The 16121-nt window shown below is 40.0% G+C and overlaps 1 protein-coding gene across 6 annotated transcripts in view; it reads left to right on the top strand.

Moving 5' to 3' along the window:
* Nucleotides 1-16121, top strand: part of ATP2C1 (ATPase secretory pathway Ca2+ transporting 1) — a 166398-nt gene that overhangs the window by 32772 nt on the left and 117505 nt on the right. Inside the window, exons 1-2 of one of the 6 annotated variants that reach the window (XM_017862309.1) lie at nucleotides 6346-6710; nucleotides 6973-7155. The exons of 2 other annotated variants lie outside the window; for them this stretch is intronic. The gene's annotated coding sequence lies outside the window, so the exon portion shown is untranslated. Of the gene's footprint in view, nucleotides 1-6345; nucleotides 6711-6972; nucleotides 7156-16121 lie in introns of those variants that run through there. 3 more of the 6 variants (XM_017862314.1, XM_017862312.1, XM_017862316.1) reach the window with 3 other exon arrangements.

Raw genomic sequence — 16121 nt, 5'->3', positions numbered from 1 at the left:
TTCTTCTTTTTCTCCTCCTCCTCCTCCTCCTCCTCCTCCTCCTCCTTCCCGCACTTTCTCTCTCTCTCATCCTGGTTGGAGTGCAGTGGTGTGAACATGGCTCACCACAGTCTTGTCCTCCTGGGCTCAAGCAGTCCTCCCACCTCAACCTCCCAGGTAGCTGGGACCACAGGTGCACACCACCATGCCCAGCTAGTTTTAAAGTTTTTTGTAGAGATGATGTTTCTCCATGTTTTCCATGTTATTTCTATTTCTGTGAGGAAAGTCATTGGCATTTTGATAGAGATTGCATTCAATCGCTAGATTGCTTTAGACATTTAAAAATATTAATTCTTGCATTCAATGAACATAGAGTATCTTTACATTGTTTTGCATCCTCTTCGATTGCTTTCATCAGTGTTTTACAGTTTTTATCATAGAGATGTTTCACTTCTTTGGTTAATTTCTAGGGATTTAATTTTATTTGTGGCTATCATACATGGGATTATTTTACCTCTTTTCATATTGTACTCTGTTGACATATAGAAATGCTACTGATTTTTGTATGTTGATTTTGTAGCCTGCAACTTACTGACTTTATTTATCAGTTCTAACAGTTTCTGGTGGAGTCTTTAGGTTGGTTTTTCCAAATATATAGTCATATCATCTGCAAATAAAAATAATTAAACTTCTTCCTTTACAATTTGGATGTTCTTTATTTATTTCTCTTGCCTAATTGCTCTAGCTAGGACTTCCAGTACTATGTTGAATAGTAGTGGTGAAAAGTGGGCATCCTTTTTATGTTCCAGTCGTACAATAATGACTCGCAGTTTTTCCCCATTCAGGGTGATACTAGCTGTGTGTCTGTCATATACTTTTTTCTTTCTTTTCTTTCTTCTTCTTTTTTTCTTACTCTGTTGCCCAGGCTGGAATGCAGTGGTGACCTTGGCTCACTACAACCTCTGCCTCCTGGGTTCAAGTGATTCTCTTGCCTCTTTTAATCCTGAATAGCTGAGATTACAGGCATACACCACCCACCTGGCTATTTTTTTTTTGTATTTTTAGTAGAGACGAGGTTTCACCATGTTTGCCAGGCTGATCTCAAACTCCTGACCTCAAGTGGCCCCAGGAAAGGTCATGAAATGCCATCTAAGAGGTTAGGCCTGGGATTGGGGACTTCAAGAGCCCACTTATTGATCTACCCTACTCTGACTGAGCTGGTATCTAAGGTGCAAGACTAAGTCCTCTTTACTTTCCCCTCTGCTTTTCTCTAGCAGAAGGAGTCTCTCACCATAGCCACCACAGCTGGCAATGTTCTGGGTGTCACTTGAAGACACGTCTCAGAGTCTCACCCAAGGCCCATACCATGATGCAATACCTGGGTATTGCTACTGATTATTTAGTGACCAAGGGCTCTTTAGTCACAGGTGATGAATCCTGCCAGGTGTGGATCCTTCCCTTCAAGGCAGCGGTTTACCTTTTGGCCCATGGTGTGTCTAGACATGTCGTCCGTGAGCTAGAGTCTGGCATGGGGGCCTCATGACTGCCCAGTGCCATATCCTACTTGACTGAGCTGGTATGCAAGATGCAAAACAAAGTCTTCTTTGTTCTCCTCTTCATAAGCAGAGTCACTTTTGTTGCTTCAAGCTGTGCTGCCTGGGGTTGGGGGAAGGATGGCATAAGCACTCCCTTAGATTCCCTGGCTGGTATCTCCCTAGGTCATGTACCATCCCAGCCCAGCACTAGAAGTCGCCTAAGAACTGCAATCCCTGTGTCCTAGACAGCCTTTCAAGTTTACCTAGAACCTCAGAGCACTTTGGCCCATGGTGGTGAGGCTTGCCAAAAAACTCAAGTTCTGACAATTGGGATGGTCCATTCCCCTCTGGCTAGGTCTGGTCCAAATGCTCCCTTCATGCATGTGTGCTGGCTGAACCCAGCATGGCTTTGCTCTCCACTGTGACAAGGCAGCACTGAGTTCAATAGAAAGACTACTAGTGACTGCAGTCTCCCTCTCCCAAGTGTATAGACTCTCTGTGTAGCATGGCTGCTGCTAGGTTACGGGGAAAAGGGGTGGTGCCAGTGATTCAAGACTGTCTCTCCTACTCTCTTCAATGATTCTTTCAACGATATGAATATAAAACCAGGTACTCTGATTGCTCTGATTTTTGGTTCTTGTGATGGTGCCTTCCAGTGTGCAGATAATTGTTAAAATTTGTTGTTCCTGTCGGGAGTTATCAATGGTATAGGCTTCTATTCCACCATCTTGCTCTGCTCCCAAAACACTTCAAATATTAAACACTGAAATAAATGTGAGTTATACATACATTTAAGAAAGATTAATAAAACAAGTAAGGTAATTATTTACCCAATTATTCCAGTTTCAGGTTGTAGGTGGCTGCAGCCTATCTGGCAGCTCAGCACTCAAGGGAGGAATCAACCCTGGACAGGATGCTACTCCATCGCAGGGTACAGACGTACACACATTCACTCACATTGGGACAATTTAGACATGCCAATTAACCTAACATGCACAACTTAGGGATATGAGAGGAAACCAGAATACCTGGAGAAAACCCATGTAGACACAGGGAGAATGTGCAAACTCAATACAACGGCCCCACCAGTAATTGATGTTCTTTTTTCTCATCATTTAATGAAATGATGTTGAAAATGACCTTATTCGAGGACCTAGTGTATAATGCTTTTTGTCAGGCATTAATATGCATGCCATCAAAATCAAAAGCACAGGCTCAGCTAAAATTTCTCAAATGCATGGAAACAACCACCTCAACACTGTTATCTTTTAATTTCAAATGGTTACCTGGGCTCAAATTCTGGGTGTGCAATTTTATCTGCTCTGGGCAGTGCTCAATATCAAGCATTTCTTACAACAATTAGGACTTATTCCCATTCAGATAATGTTGTCCTAGTTAACCCCTTTGTGGTTTTTGGAGATGTAGGTTCATATTTTTAAACTTTTTTTTTTTTTGAGACAGGTTCTTGCTCTGTCCCCCAGACTTGAGTGCAGTGGCATGATTATGGCTCACTGCAGCTTCGACCTCCTGGGCTCAAGCAATCTTCCCACCCCAGTTGCCCAAGTATCAGGGACCACCAGTGTGTGCCACTGCACCCAGCTAATGTTTTATTTTCTGTAAAGACAGGGTCTCACTATGTGGTCCAGCCTGGTCTTGAACTCCTGGGCTCATGCAATTTTCCTGACTCAGCCTCCCAAAATGTTGGGATTACAGGTGTGAGATGCACCAGACCCTTAAACTTCTTAAAAATCCCGTAAGTCCTCTTTGTTTTACAGGAAAGTAGAAGCTTGGATTTTAGTCTGATCATAGGAAACAAGTAGATTGTTATTCATTCAACAAAAAATATTTATGATAAACATTTTTCAGGCTATCCATTTATTTAATAGGTCTTTATTATATGTTCACTGCTGTCAAGTGTTTTGGGGCCAGAGGTAAATTATCCTAGTTTGGATAAATAAAATGTTCAACTTAAAATAAAACGACAATTTATTTTCTAGCAGCTAGGTGAAATTTCTTAACTATTAACCTCTAATACTTTAAACAACATTAAAACAGCCTTTAAAGAAGACATTAACTAAGGAAAGATTTTAAAATAATCTTTCTAAGTTTTAATTTTTAAATCCCTAAAGAACCACATATTCTTTTACCATCCAGGTTTATAAAAATGCAGCTATCAAATTTGGTATTAAAACCAAGATGCCTCACATCCTTTGTGGAATAAAGCACAGTATAAAGAAAATTAGAACATCATGACCATTCTTCTTCAATCTTTCCCATTTGTAATATTTCCCCCAAGTGGAGAAGCCTGACAAATTTCCCCTTCTTGCTCATGTGACCACTTTTTGCATCAGATGCACTTAATTTTGTAGGTTAAATATTCAGGACAAAAGGGGAGTAGAAAGAATTTTTAGAGCTTTGATTTCTATGGAAACAATAAGATGAAACTTAGACATAATATATTTCATTGCCATCAGTCTCATTGTAGCTAACACTCCAGGGATTTACTCGTTTCTCCCTATAATAATCTTATACTTCTATAGTGCTTATAATTTGCAACCTGTGTTCACTTACTTTATGAGATTCTTACAACAATCTTTTGAAAGAAGGGTAGTGTGTATGTATGTGTATGAATATATGTACATGTATGTGCATATAGTTGTTTGTATGTATACATACATGTATATATGACATGTATGTATATAGTCATCCCTCAGTGTCCACAGGGGATTGGTTCCAGAACCCCGTCAGACACCAGAATTCGCAGATGCTTAAGTTTTTTTATATAAAATGACTCATTGGTCAATTCTTCTTGGTAAAGCTGATCTTGATCTTACCAGTTTCTTTTTTGGCTTAGTAATAGGAACAATGATTTTCATAATTTAGGCGACCAAAAGTAAAATTTCAGTTTAAGTCATTTTAGGAATAAACCATGGAGCTATAAATCTTTTGGAAGAGTTATAGATTCAGTGTTAATGCTAGAGTATTGCAGTCTATTAATACAATAGATAGCTCTGAAAAGTTGCTTTAGAAAAATGTTTCAGCTAAAGTGACCCAATATCAAATTCTGTACAGTTACCCTCTATTTTGTAAATGCATACATTAATGCCAAAATGTTTATATTGTGTAATTTCCTACCTTAGATGCTTTCATTTTTAATATAATGCTGTTTCAAGGTTGAATATGTAGTGATAACTGTTACAAATTGATTACGAGAGAGCACAATCATTGTACAAATCATAGGCTATGTCATTATGTAGACAAAAATCACTGACAATGCATGACAGAGGTGGATCATAAATAGTAACTCCTAAGACTAGAAATCTACTTGATAGTGATTTTTATGGGTTCATCTTTAAAAGTGACCTCACTGAATAAAAGTTTAATATTTCTTAAAAGAAAGGTAAATATAAAAACTGTCCAGAATTTTCGATCCTAGTCTAGTACCACTTACTTGGGAACAAATATAGAAACACAGGCAACCCTGTCCGTTAATTTGGCTCTATATCACTGTGTAGACAAAAATCGCTGACCATGCACGCCAGAGGTGGATCATAAATAATTAACTCTTAAGACTAGAAATCTACTTAATGGTGATTTTTATGGGTTCATCTTTAAAAGTGACCTCGCTGATTAAAGGTTCAATATTTCTTAAAAGAAAGGTAAATCTAGAAAGCTGCCCAGAATTTTCTATCCTAGTCTAGTACTACTTACTTGGGAACCAATATAGAAACACAGGCAACCCTGTCCGTTAATTTTGATGTTGAACGTGTGGTTAGAGAGCACACTGGGATATGTTACAGGACCTGAGATAAAAAGCAAATTTGTAAAGTGTCTAAGTGTTGATGGAGAAAAACACATCTAGCATATACATAAATTTTCTTTTTGAGTTCTCTGGAGGGTGATCACCAACTCAGTAGGTGAAGCCCTGCCCTCTAGTGGTTATGGATGTGCGAGGACTTCTGTTCAGCACTACGTGTCTGGCTCACCAAGGTTTATTAAAATCAATCGTTCATTAAAAAGCACTTATTAGGGGTCTGGGTAAGATGCCGGGCAAGTGAAATGTTTACGTGTGAAAAGGCATTGCCACTGGACAAAGGTACAGCGGCCGAAGAAGTGCTCGTTCATTGGCTTCGACCGCTGTACGACTGGTTTCTAATTGCTGTTCCAGCCTCTCCCCAGTTCCATACACCGCAAACGAAGGAAAAAGATTAGTTCTCCCCGGAGTTCTCTGAGGCTGAACCTTGCTCTCTCATTACACATGGTAACTAAGCACACCCCTTACGGAATTTTGGGAAGTCGCCCCGCGATGACCGGCTTCCGCAAAAACCAAGCAGTCAGTGCAGGGTTTTGCAAGTGAGAGCGCGAGACCTGGGAGGCTGCTCATGGTGCTCCAGTCCCTGGCAGGAGCATGGATACCTCGTCCCTTTCTTCCGCGGGCCTCAACGTCGCCTCCTGAGATTGTGACTGCCACCCCGTCGGGAGCGGCTTCTCCTACAGAATTTGTAGAGAGCGCTTAAACGCCTCAGGGACAGCGGCCATGGCTGTCAGCTTGGGCCGACCCCCGCGGCCGCCCCACGGGAATGTGTGGCCAACACGCGGCGTGGGCGAATCTCCGACCCTCGCGTTCAGTGGGTGCACATAAACGGGCGGACACCGTCCCTGGGATAAGGGAGGCGCCGGCAAGAACGGGGGGGGGGCCACCAACCCCGCGCGACCTCCTACCGGACGGATCCAAACACAAACATTGTCCATTCCAGGCCGAAGACTCGGCCTTCACTTCACTTCCGCCTTCCACGCCCGTGAGCACCAATACGCCTGCGCGCACCTCTCGCAGCGGAAGTAGTAGCGACAAAGCTCGCTGCGCGGCTGGCCCAGGAGTGCGGGGCGCGACTGGGCGGCCGTCGGCGGGGAGGGGCGGAGCGCAGGAGTCGGAGGCGGGAGCAGACCAGCACGGCCTCGCGGAGCCGGCTCGGCGGACCGTGACGGGTCCCCTCACCTCGTCTCCTTTCCCCTCCCCGCCCATCCTCTCTCCCTCCCTTCCTCCCTCCCGCTCGCTTCTTCTCACGCCCGGAGCAGGCTTCCGCCTCGCACCGCTGCCCCGCGAGCAGCTCCTCTTCTCTCGAGGCGCGCGGGGCGCCCCCGCGAGCCCCGCGGCTGAGACCCCGCAGCCTGGAGGAGGGCTGTGTGGGGCTTTGGGTGGGTACCAGTATTACCTCCTGCCCCCATTTCTAGAAAGTTCCAGGTTCTGAAGGAAGGGGAGGTTCAGGGATCCCCTGGCTGGGGGGGCATCTCTAGGGCGCCGCCCCACTGGCGTGAGCTGGGGACGTTGCGGGCACACGATGGGGCGGGTGCGGGATCTTGGCGCTGGGCGGAGGGGCTCCCGAGATAGCGGCTGGGCGGGGAACTCCTTCCTCATCCTCTCTCTCGTCAGCGCCGCTTCTCTTGGTTTCTCTTGCAGATGCTGCTGCTAGGGGTGGTGGGAGCAGCCGTGGGACGCGTGGCCGGGAGCGGGGGTGACAGCCTGGGATTCCGGGGGCTTCTCTTCCTTGTCCTCCTCTTCTCTCTATTCCCAGTGTGGCCGTGGCTGACACTAAAGACTTTGTAGCCATCAACCCGAGTGCAGTTTCGATGGAAAATGAAGGTAAAGGCCCCTGGCCGACCGGTTGCAACGCGGAGTTGAGGGTGTGGTGGTTTGCTTTTAAGTTGACTTTGTTTTTCCACCTTTTTATTTTAGTGAGCTTATTTATTTACTGTGTGTGTGAAGTGTCCAAGGATTTGCTTACTTAGGGTATCCAGCTTTTATTTTGGTAACACGGCATTTGAGAGATTGGGGTTCTGTGGGTGACTGAGCTTGATTCAGCTTTCTTGAGGAATTCCTGCTTTCTTCAGCTTAGGGAATGGGAGGAAAGTTTTCATTTCACATAGCGTCTATGTATGTTTAAATAGCTATTTGAAAGGAATTACCCGAGGGGAAGTAGAAATGGGGGACAAGGGGATGGGCTGCATCTTTGTATATTGGCGTTTCAAGCCTCGATGTGGCAGGATTCATTTATAAGAAAGCAAGCCATGTTTTATTATCTCTAGCACTGGGGGAAAAAGCTCATTGTTTTTCAATTCACACACACACACGCACACACACACACAAAACAACAAAACAAAAACCTGTGAATTTAATGAAATGTTATGAGGTGAGTGCTTTTCTTAAAGTTCTACCCTATTTCCAAACATCATTTAGGAGGTTGACAGCGGAACCTGTTTGTTCACTGTACACTTTGGACACATTAGATCGTCATTCACATGTTACATGATCCCTTTGGCCTCGTTAAAATATTTAATGCTTTTCCTGCACAACACTGATTATTTTTAAAATTGTTGAACAACTGTGAATAAGTGATTTTTTTTTCCCCCTCCTGAAACAACACTTATTCTTTGGACTGACTTCTGACTTGTGCGTGATCATTTTTTTTCTTCTGCCTTTAACCGGGCTGCAAAATACTATAAAAGATACTTAACAAATGACAGGTTTTTCCTCTTCTATAATTTGTTTTAAAAAATCTGTATCTGGTATAAAGGAGCTGCAGTCTTGCTTGCTGGCTGCTTCTAATTTGTTTTTCCATTGTTGAGAATGTAAGCTTGATTGTCTTACTAGGACTAGTAATTTTGAAATGGATGTTTCTTATAGATGCAGTAATCAGTTTTGCTATCTGAGACCTCTGGGCTATGTAGGGAATATGATGAGAGTCATGATTATATTGTCCAATTTTACTCTGGATGGATAATTGGTGGAAGACATTTTCTGAAATACTAAAGTGTATAACTGCAGAGGAGTTATACTGTCTAATTGGGTCTTGAGAAACATTTGAAAGCAGTGATGTTTTTGGTGATAGGAAAATCACTTTTCTGAGTCTTTTTCCTCTCTTTAAGTTTATAGATTTAAGAAAGGCAAATCCATTCTGCACATGAGACAAAGAATGTTAAATGCATTCATATACTTGTTTCTTGGTAGAAACATCTTAAATAACTTCTAAAATTTAATGTATGTTTATGAGCTTGTTTTCAGAATGGTACCCGATTTAAGAGGGTAGCCTAAAGTAGGTGGATTCTTTCATGTTGCTTTTGTTTCTTGATCTCTCAGGAAGAGGAGCATGAGTAATGAAGCCGATTCTCATTATCTACTGAGGTGGGAGGCGGTGGTTGTGAGATAGGAGCATGGTGCCTGCTTGTGTCTGTCTCTGTATTTTGTGGCCAAATATGAATTTTGTGGTTTCATAGTAAAAGATTATACAGTTCTTCAAAACGTGTGGGATTTTCTGTCCTGTTATTCTTGACCATCAGGAGACCATTTTTGTCAGTTTCCTCACTATCATAACATGTTTTTTTAATATATAAACAGTTTGAAGAAGAACCTGTATATAGCCTAGAAATTTTCAAAAGTGATTGACCATATTAAACTACGTAGATTGATACCTGTTCCTTTTATTCACTCGCCTTTTTATAGTTCTCATCCTTCCTTGATATGGTGTAGTATTAACAATTTGGAGGTGTGAAACAAAAATGAATTCAAGTCTTGACTAACTTGTCTTGAACCACTTAAAGCTGTGTGATTTTAGGTAAATTACTTCACCTATTTGAGCCGGTATTTCTTCATCCTTAAATTGGAATTGATAATCTTTAACTCACAGAGTTGAGAGGATTAAATGAGAAACCCTGTATGAATTCTCTTGTGAGGGAGGAATGATAACGTATAAGAGCTTGAGTTGTGGTGAAACCATGGAAACTGAGTTGAATGCTGGATTCGTTACTTACCGTTTATCTTTGTGCATATTAAAGTTTTCTGTGCTTCCCTTTCTTCATAAAATAAAGATAATGATAGAACCTACCTTATGAGGTTGTTGTAAACATTTCAAACAGTATCTGGCACATAGTAAGTGCTCAGTAAATGTTAATTATAAATAGCCTAGCTGAATGTTTGATACATACTAATAGGCCACCTGGCTTTAATATTGCATAACAGCTGAATGTTGGAAGGGGGAACAGTTGTGGCCAAAATACTCTGTATGAAGTTGTCATTGTTAGTTGAGGGTTGAGTGGAGTTAGGTAAGGAATTTTCTATGGCATTAGTGCTTTTAAGCCTACAGAAAAAGTTAGGGCTCTAGCAAGAAGCCAGGGTCTGGTATAGAAAGAGACAGGTTTGGGTTTGAAGCCTGACAGGTAATGTTTTCCTCCCCTAAAAAATCTGACAAGTTACTTGGCTTCTAAGCTTTCTCAGCCTCTAAGTTTTTTCATCAGTAAATGAGACAATGCCCTCTTGCAAAGTTGGTGTAGGTAATAAATGAAGCTGCCAGAGCAATGTTTGACTTACAGTTAACTTGGATGAATTGAGTGATGCTGCTGTTCCCTAGTAACAGAATCCTCCAGTAGGTATGCAGGTAAGTTATATTTGTAGGTGTGAACAGTGTGGAATTGATAGTGGCTCCCTAGAGCATCAGCATGAAGGTTCTTAGGTAGCTTACAGTGGTGTGGGGAGGAAATGGTTTCATCCATGTGTCAGTTCCTTCAGCAATGGTGGTATTTTCTTTGGCACTTCAGTTTCGATTCTTCTGGACCTTTTCCCCAGGGCCCATTTAAACTTTCTCAGCAAAGCTTGACCAATTTTTAGCTGTAGACTTCAGGATGTTTCATGAACACTTTCTGCTTGTCACTAGGAACATTTAAAATGTTAATTTCCTGGAATTTTTGGACTACTTAACATTCAATCGTGAGTTAGGATTTTATCCAGACCCTTTGGAATTTCTTTTTACATGTTTATCACAAATCTAAACAGATACCACTTAGGAATCTTGAGATGCACAAGTAAACAGCTCTTACCTGATTTTTAAAAATTAATTGCATGTTTAAAGTGATAGCTTACTAGAAAAGATATTTCTAGCTGGAGAAGCTTGCAAATTAGTTTTTCCTTTCTAGTAATGGATTTATTTTTTGGAATAAATTTGGCCTTTCCCATAGAAAATTCAGTGTGACTTTAATACACGTGAAACTTTAATATAGCCTTAAATGTTTGACTAGTGAATAGAAATGTAATAGTCTTCAGGATTTCAGGATGTGGTTAATTTAAGATTATAGACAGAGCTAATAGGTGTAGAGAACAATCCCTCAATCTTTTCGTTTGAAAATGGATGTATTTACACTTTACTTTTAAAAGCAGTTTCTTAATTCAAGTTCAAATTGTTAATCATCTAGGAATGTCTCAAGAAAAGATTGTGCTACTATAGTTGGAGAAGCTATAGGGAAAAAGGGATGAGAAGCCACCTTAATTTGATTCCTTTAACTGAAAATAGGAAACCAGGTTATAAAAATATTTTATATCTTTGGGTGTGGGAAATATAGTTTATGTTGTTTGCAGTTTTGTTCATAAAATGATACTCTTAATTAGTACTTTGAAAAAGAGTTGAAACTAGAAGAGACTGTATGTATGACAACATTTTATAAACCGTAGTAATTTAAGCCAGAGGATGCTGTAGAGAGTACTTGTATGCAGTAGCCTTCTGACAGTTGGATTCCAAATACTTGATTTGTCTTCATATTTTTGTCATTCATTTAAAGTCGGCAGAATTCAGGTCTGTTAACCCAAAGCATTATGAAACAAAATAGTTTCCTAGGGAACACACCCCTAGGGGCCCAGGACTGATTTTGGAGATCTTAGTTAGCCATGTTCTGTTTTACAAGGTTAAATTTTGTTTTAAAGGTGCCAAGAACACTGTGGTTTGATGGTAAAGTTAGCATGAATTTTAGATTACATTGTTGTTACATGTAGCATCTTAAAATATCTTAAGGATCAGTTCACGAGGTCCCCTCACATTTACTTTGTTAAAACAGAAATTCTTTTTAATAATGGTTTCAGGCATCAGTTATGACAACGTTATCTTTATGCTTTTCATGTAGACAAATGTTGGTAAAAGGCAGTAAAGAGTGTATTCTGAGGTTAATGCCGTCATTTCATAAAAGAAAGGATTTCTCAAAGAAGACTAAATTGATAATTTCCTCTTGGATGTGTATAACTGCTACTTGTATGTATTTGTTAATACAGTTGACCCTTGAACAATGTGGGGGTTGGGGTGCTGACCCACCATGCAGTCGAAAATCTGCATGTAACTTTTAAATCTCTGAAAACTACTCCTAATAGTCTCTGCTGTTGCCTGGAAGCCTTACTGATAACATAAATAGTCGATTAACACATATTTTGTATGTTATATGTATTATATACTGTATTCTTGCAATAAAGTAGAGAAAAAAAAACTTACCAAGAAAATTATAAGGAGGAGAAAATGTATTTATAATTCATTAAGTAGACGTGGATCACTATAAAGGTCTTCATCCTCATTGTCTTCATGTTGAGTAGGCTGAAGAAAAGGAGGGGTTGGTCTTGCTGTTTGGGGTGACAGAAGCAAATCTGAGTATAAGTAGACCTTTACGGTTGAAACTCATGTTGTTAAAGAGTCAACTGTGTATCTTCTGTCTTCAGGCTTTAGGTTGCTACAGACAAAGGTATAAATTGTAGAATTACAAATAAATTAAACCAATTGTGTTAATTTAGATTAGACTAAACTTGTGATGTGTTTAGAAAAAGTTTGAATGTTGAAAAGCTGTCCTAGGTTATAGACAGAAGACAGTAATAGTCGGGGTCAGAAGCATTATCTTAAGATGGCTGTAACTGGGTGTCTAATTCAATTTCTATCTCTGCTTTTTAAATTCTGCTATAGGTATTAGAGAATGTGTGAATTGAAATTATTTAATATACCTGTTTGTTATAATTGCTTTCTTAAGTAAAGGCCTTTTGGTTTGACATTGGGTCATTTCATAAACGTGCCGACCTAAAATAGTGTCCCTTAGAAGGAAATGCATTAATTTAGTATGACATCCTTTTTTTTTCTTTGTGTGTGTGTGTGTGTGTGTGTGTGTGTGTATGTTTTTTTTGTTGTTGTTGTTGAGATGGAATCTCACTCTGTAACCTAGGCTGGAACACAGTAGCATCATTATAGCTCTTCAAAGCTCCAAACCCCTGACTAATGTGATCTTCCTGCCTTAGCCTCCTGAGTAGCTGGGATTATAAGCGCACATCACTATACCCAGCTAATTTCTTAATTTTTTGTAAAGACGAGGTCTTGATTTATTGCCCAGGCTGGTCTTAAACTCCTGGACTCAAGTAGTCTTACTGCCTTGGCCTCCCAAATTGTTGGAATTACAGGCATGAGCCACCATGCCCAACTGTAGAATAACATTCTTTATTCTTTTAGAAAGCTTTGAGATATTGATGCATCCTTATAGAAATTACTTCCGTTTATTTATTTATTTAAAACAGCTTGATAAAGTTGGAAAAGCAGGACCCTAAGTAATAAGTATATTTGCCATCAGCCCTTTATAGGAAAACTCAGAAATAATAAGTGGAAGTATTTAGGAAGTCACTCATCAGACTTTTTTTTGAACATGTAAATGTGTTTTTTTGAAAATTTAAACATGCAGAGTAAAAATTAAAAGTTTTGGTTAAGTTGTGCATTTCAGAAATTTGTCTTGATTATGGTGTTTGGAAGTTAAAAAGGGTAGAGCATTAGTACATTAGTACATAAACATTCTGTTATTCTCTGCCTAAGGGCAAGATCCAACTTTGAACCGGGTCCTGGATTTCCTCTCATCTTAAATAGGAGTCTTTTTCATTTGTAGTATAAATAAATTAGCCTTTTGATGCTGTGATTTTATTTGTATATATTATATATGAGATTTATATCTCTCTTTGTATGCAGGCATTTCACTAGATTTTGTTTGGCCATCTATTTTAGTGTTTCCCCAGCAGCATGTTTGCTTTACCTGCCTTCATCTAGGTTTCTACATCAGCAGGGGTGGAAATATTAGTTGGTTTAATTAAGCTTTCTTTGGGAGTTGCACCTTACTTGCTCTGTTGAGTGTCAGTTCTACCTTCTTTTGAAGCAGGCAAAAGCAGTTCAAGGCACAAATGCCAGAAATAGCATGCAAATCACTTTGTAATGGCATGCAAACTAATTTCTGCTGTGTCCTTTTCTTAATGCTTGTGAGGGTTACTATTTACTTAAGAGTTAGTATTTGGCTAATGAAACTACTATCAGATGAGAAATTCCAGCATCCCTCCCCACCCCAGAGAAAGATGTGGTCATTGTGGACTGCTCTGAAGTCTGCCAGCCCTCTATCCTAAAAGTTGGTAGATCAGTTATTATATCTTGATATGTACCCCTAATTCATATGAGGGACCAAGAGATTAGTTACTCCTGATATCTCCTGTTAGAAGATACAGGGAGTTTGGTTTGTATCTATATTAGAGTGATGGGAATGAAGGGTAGGGATGGATGACGGAGATATTTTACTCCTAAGAAAAATCAGCAGGACTTGGACAGTGACTAGATACAGAGAATTAAGGGAATAGTTGAATCAGACATGACTGCAAGATATCATTTAGGTCAGTGAGGGTGCCATTGATTGTGGTTGAAGGAGTGAGCGGATTTAGGGGCTGGCTGAAGGGAGTATGTAGGTCAGACTGTCATGGTGTGAGGCTCATATGGCTATGCATGGAGAGAGGTTTTAAATCAAGTACCAGGTTTCAAAGTGAGCTCTTGAAGGCAGAGACCTCAGTTTGTCCTTTATTCATCTTGAACAGAGTCTGGGACGTACCTATTGTCACGTACCTATTGAATGAAAATGCTGGCTTCTTCCTTCTAACTAAGTGGTTCTCATCTCGGGATTATTTTGCCCCCAAGGGACATTTGGCAATGTTTAGAGAAATGTTGGGTTGCCACAACCCAAAGAATGCTACTGGCATCCAGTGTGTAGAGACCAGGGATGCTGGTAAGCATGCTACAATCTGTAAGACAGCATCTTCTACCTCCCCCCTGCCACCCCCAAAATTGTCTAGCCCCAGATGTCAGTGGTGCCAAGATTGAGAAACACTATTCTAACAAACGGCAAGAAAGTTGACTCCTCTAAGCCTTGGTTTCCTCGCTTGTAAAGAGATGATGACTACTTCAGGTTTGTTAGAATTAGACAAGGCAGGGTGTGTACAAGGGCCTGGCATGTAAGAGCCACTCAGCAAATGCTAATTTCCCTTACCTTACTTGTTGAATAGATTTAGGGGAGTTACTTTTGGTCTTTTAATTGCTAATTTCAAAGCTACACACACACACACACACACACACACACACACACACACACACACACACACACATTTTTTTTTCCTGAGAGGTGAGTGGGATGCCTAGGAAACATAGAGTAGCTTTTATAATCTTAATGCTTTTCTCTTGGTTTTATCAAATTATGATTTTGATTATACTTTGGTTTGGGTTTGTACTATTTCAGGATTCAGTATTTAGTGTTCCCTTAGCAGTAGACAATGAAGTTAAAGCCTTAATATAGATCAATGAAGTTAAGCCCTTAAATTGTACTTTTAGCCTGTAAATACATTTTATGTATTATTTATTGCTCACAGAACTGTTATTGTTTGGAAGCAATTTTACTATTCTTTGAAATCAAGACCAAAATGTACTGAATTATTTCTCATGGAAAATGGTAGACCTCCTGTGTCTCTATTGCCTTTTTCCTTTTTATCCATTTATGATTCTAAGTAGACCCCTCCCTGAAGTCCAGAACTCTTCCTTAGATTTCCTTTTTAGGGTCTTCATTAGGTGGCTTTCTTTTGCTTGTCCTTAGGTACCTTTTTACTTTATTTTGTATGGTGCTGAATGTTCCCTCCAATTTTTTCGGTGATGTTAGGGACAGGACCACCTACATTTTCATCTCTAATACCATTTCCTTAGTGATCTGTTCCAGTCATAGCCTCAGTGTTTAAAGTCTCCTTACATGTACATAGTTGTGTGGCATTCTCATTTTTAGGGAGTCACTGGAATTTTTTGCTGCTATTTCTTTCCTTTGAGGAAAAAAACCAGTTTACTCTTACTATACGTTATTTTCTCCATCTATAGAATGGAATTACTGTAGGTAAAAGTCCTTGAGTTCGGTAAACTATGTATTGGACTTAATAATGTACATTTTATTAATTGCAGATGGAATTTAGAAATAACATGCTTGTTTTTCATCTTAAACTAAGATTATTTAAATATTCCATTCATTAATTAGTTGTTTAGAAAAATTAGCTTTTGAGGAACACTATTTAAAAATGGAAAATAATAATAGAGTACATTTTGTGACAGCAAATAAATTATTGTTTAACTTAACCCTATAGGATTCAAAGTTGGTAGCTTTAAATGATGTTGAATTGTATTTGACCATCAACTGCTTTTACAGGCTTATGTGGCTCCCCATTGTACCTGTAGTTATTTAGGTCTGGAAGCACAGGGTGTTCAGAATGCCACCATAATGTCTTTTCATAAAGGTTTTGTTTGTCATAGCCTGTAAAATTAAGTTCACCAATTAGCTGCTTTATGAAATGAATGTCATTGGTCATGGTGGGGGAGGTATTAGGAGAAGGTATAAGGGAGTCTAAAAAAACTTTCTTTCTCTCCCTCCTTCACTTCTTTCCTTCTGCCTCTTCCTCCTCCTTTCCCTTCCCTCCCCTCCCCTCCCCACCCC

The sequence above is a fragment of the Rhinopithecus bieti genome, unplaced genomic scaffold, assembly GCF_001698545.2.
Source record: "Rhinopithecus bieti isolate Rb0 unplaced genomic scaffold, ASM169854v2 scaffold_62793, whole genome shotgun sequence".
In the NCBI taxonomy this organism is placed as follows: Eukaryota; Metazoa; Chordata; class Mammalia; order Primates; family Cercopithecidae; genus Rhinopithecus; species Rhinopithecus bieti.
This window is presented reverse-complemented; position numbering and strand designations above follow the sequence as displayed.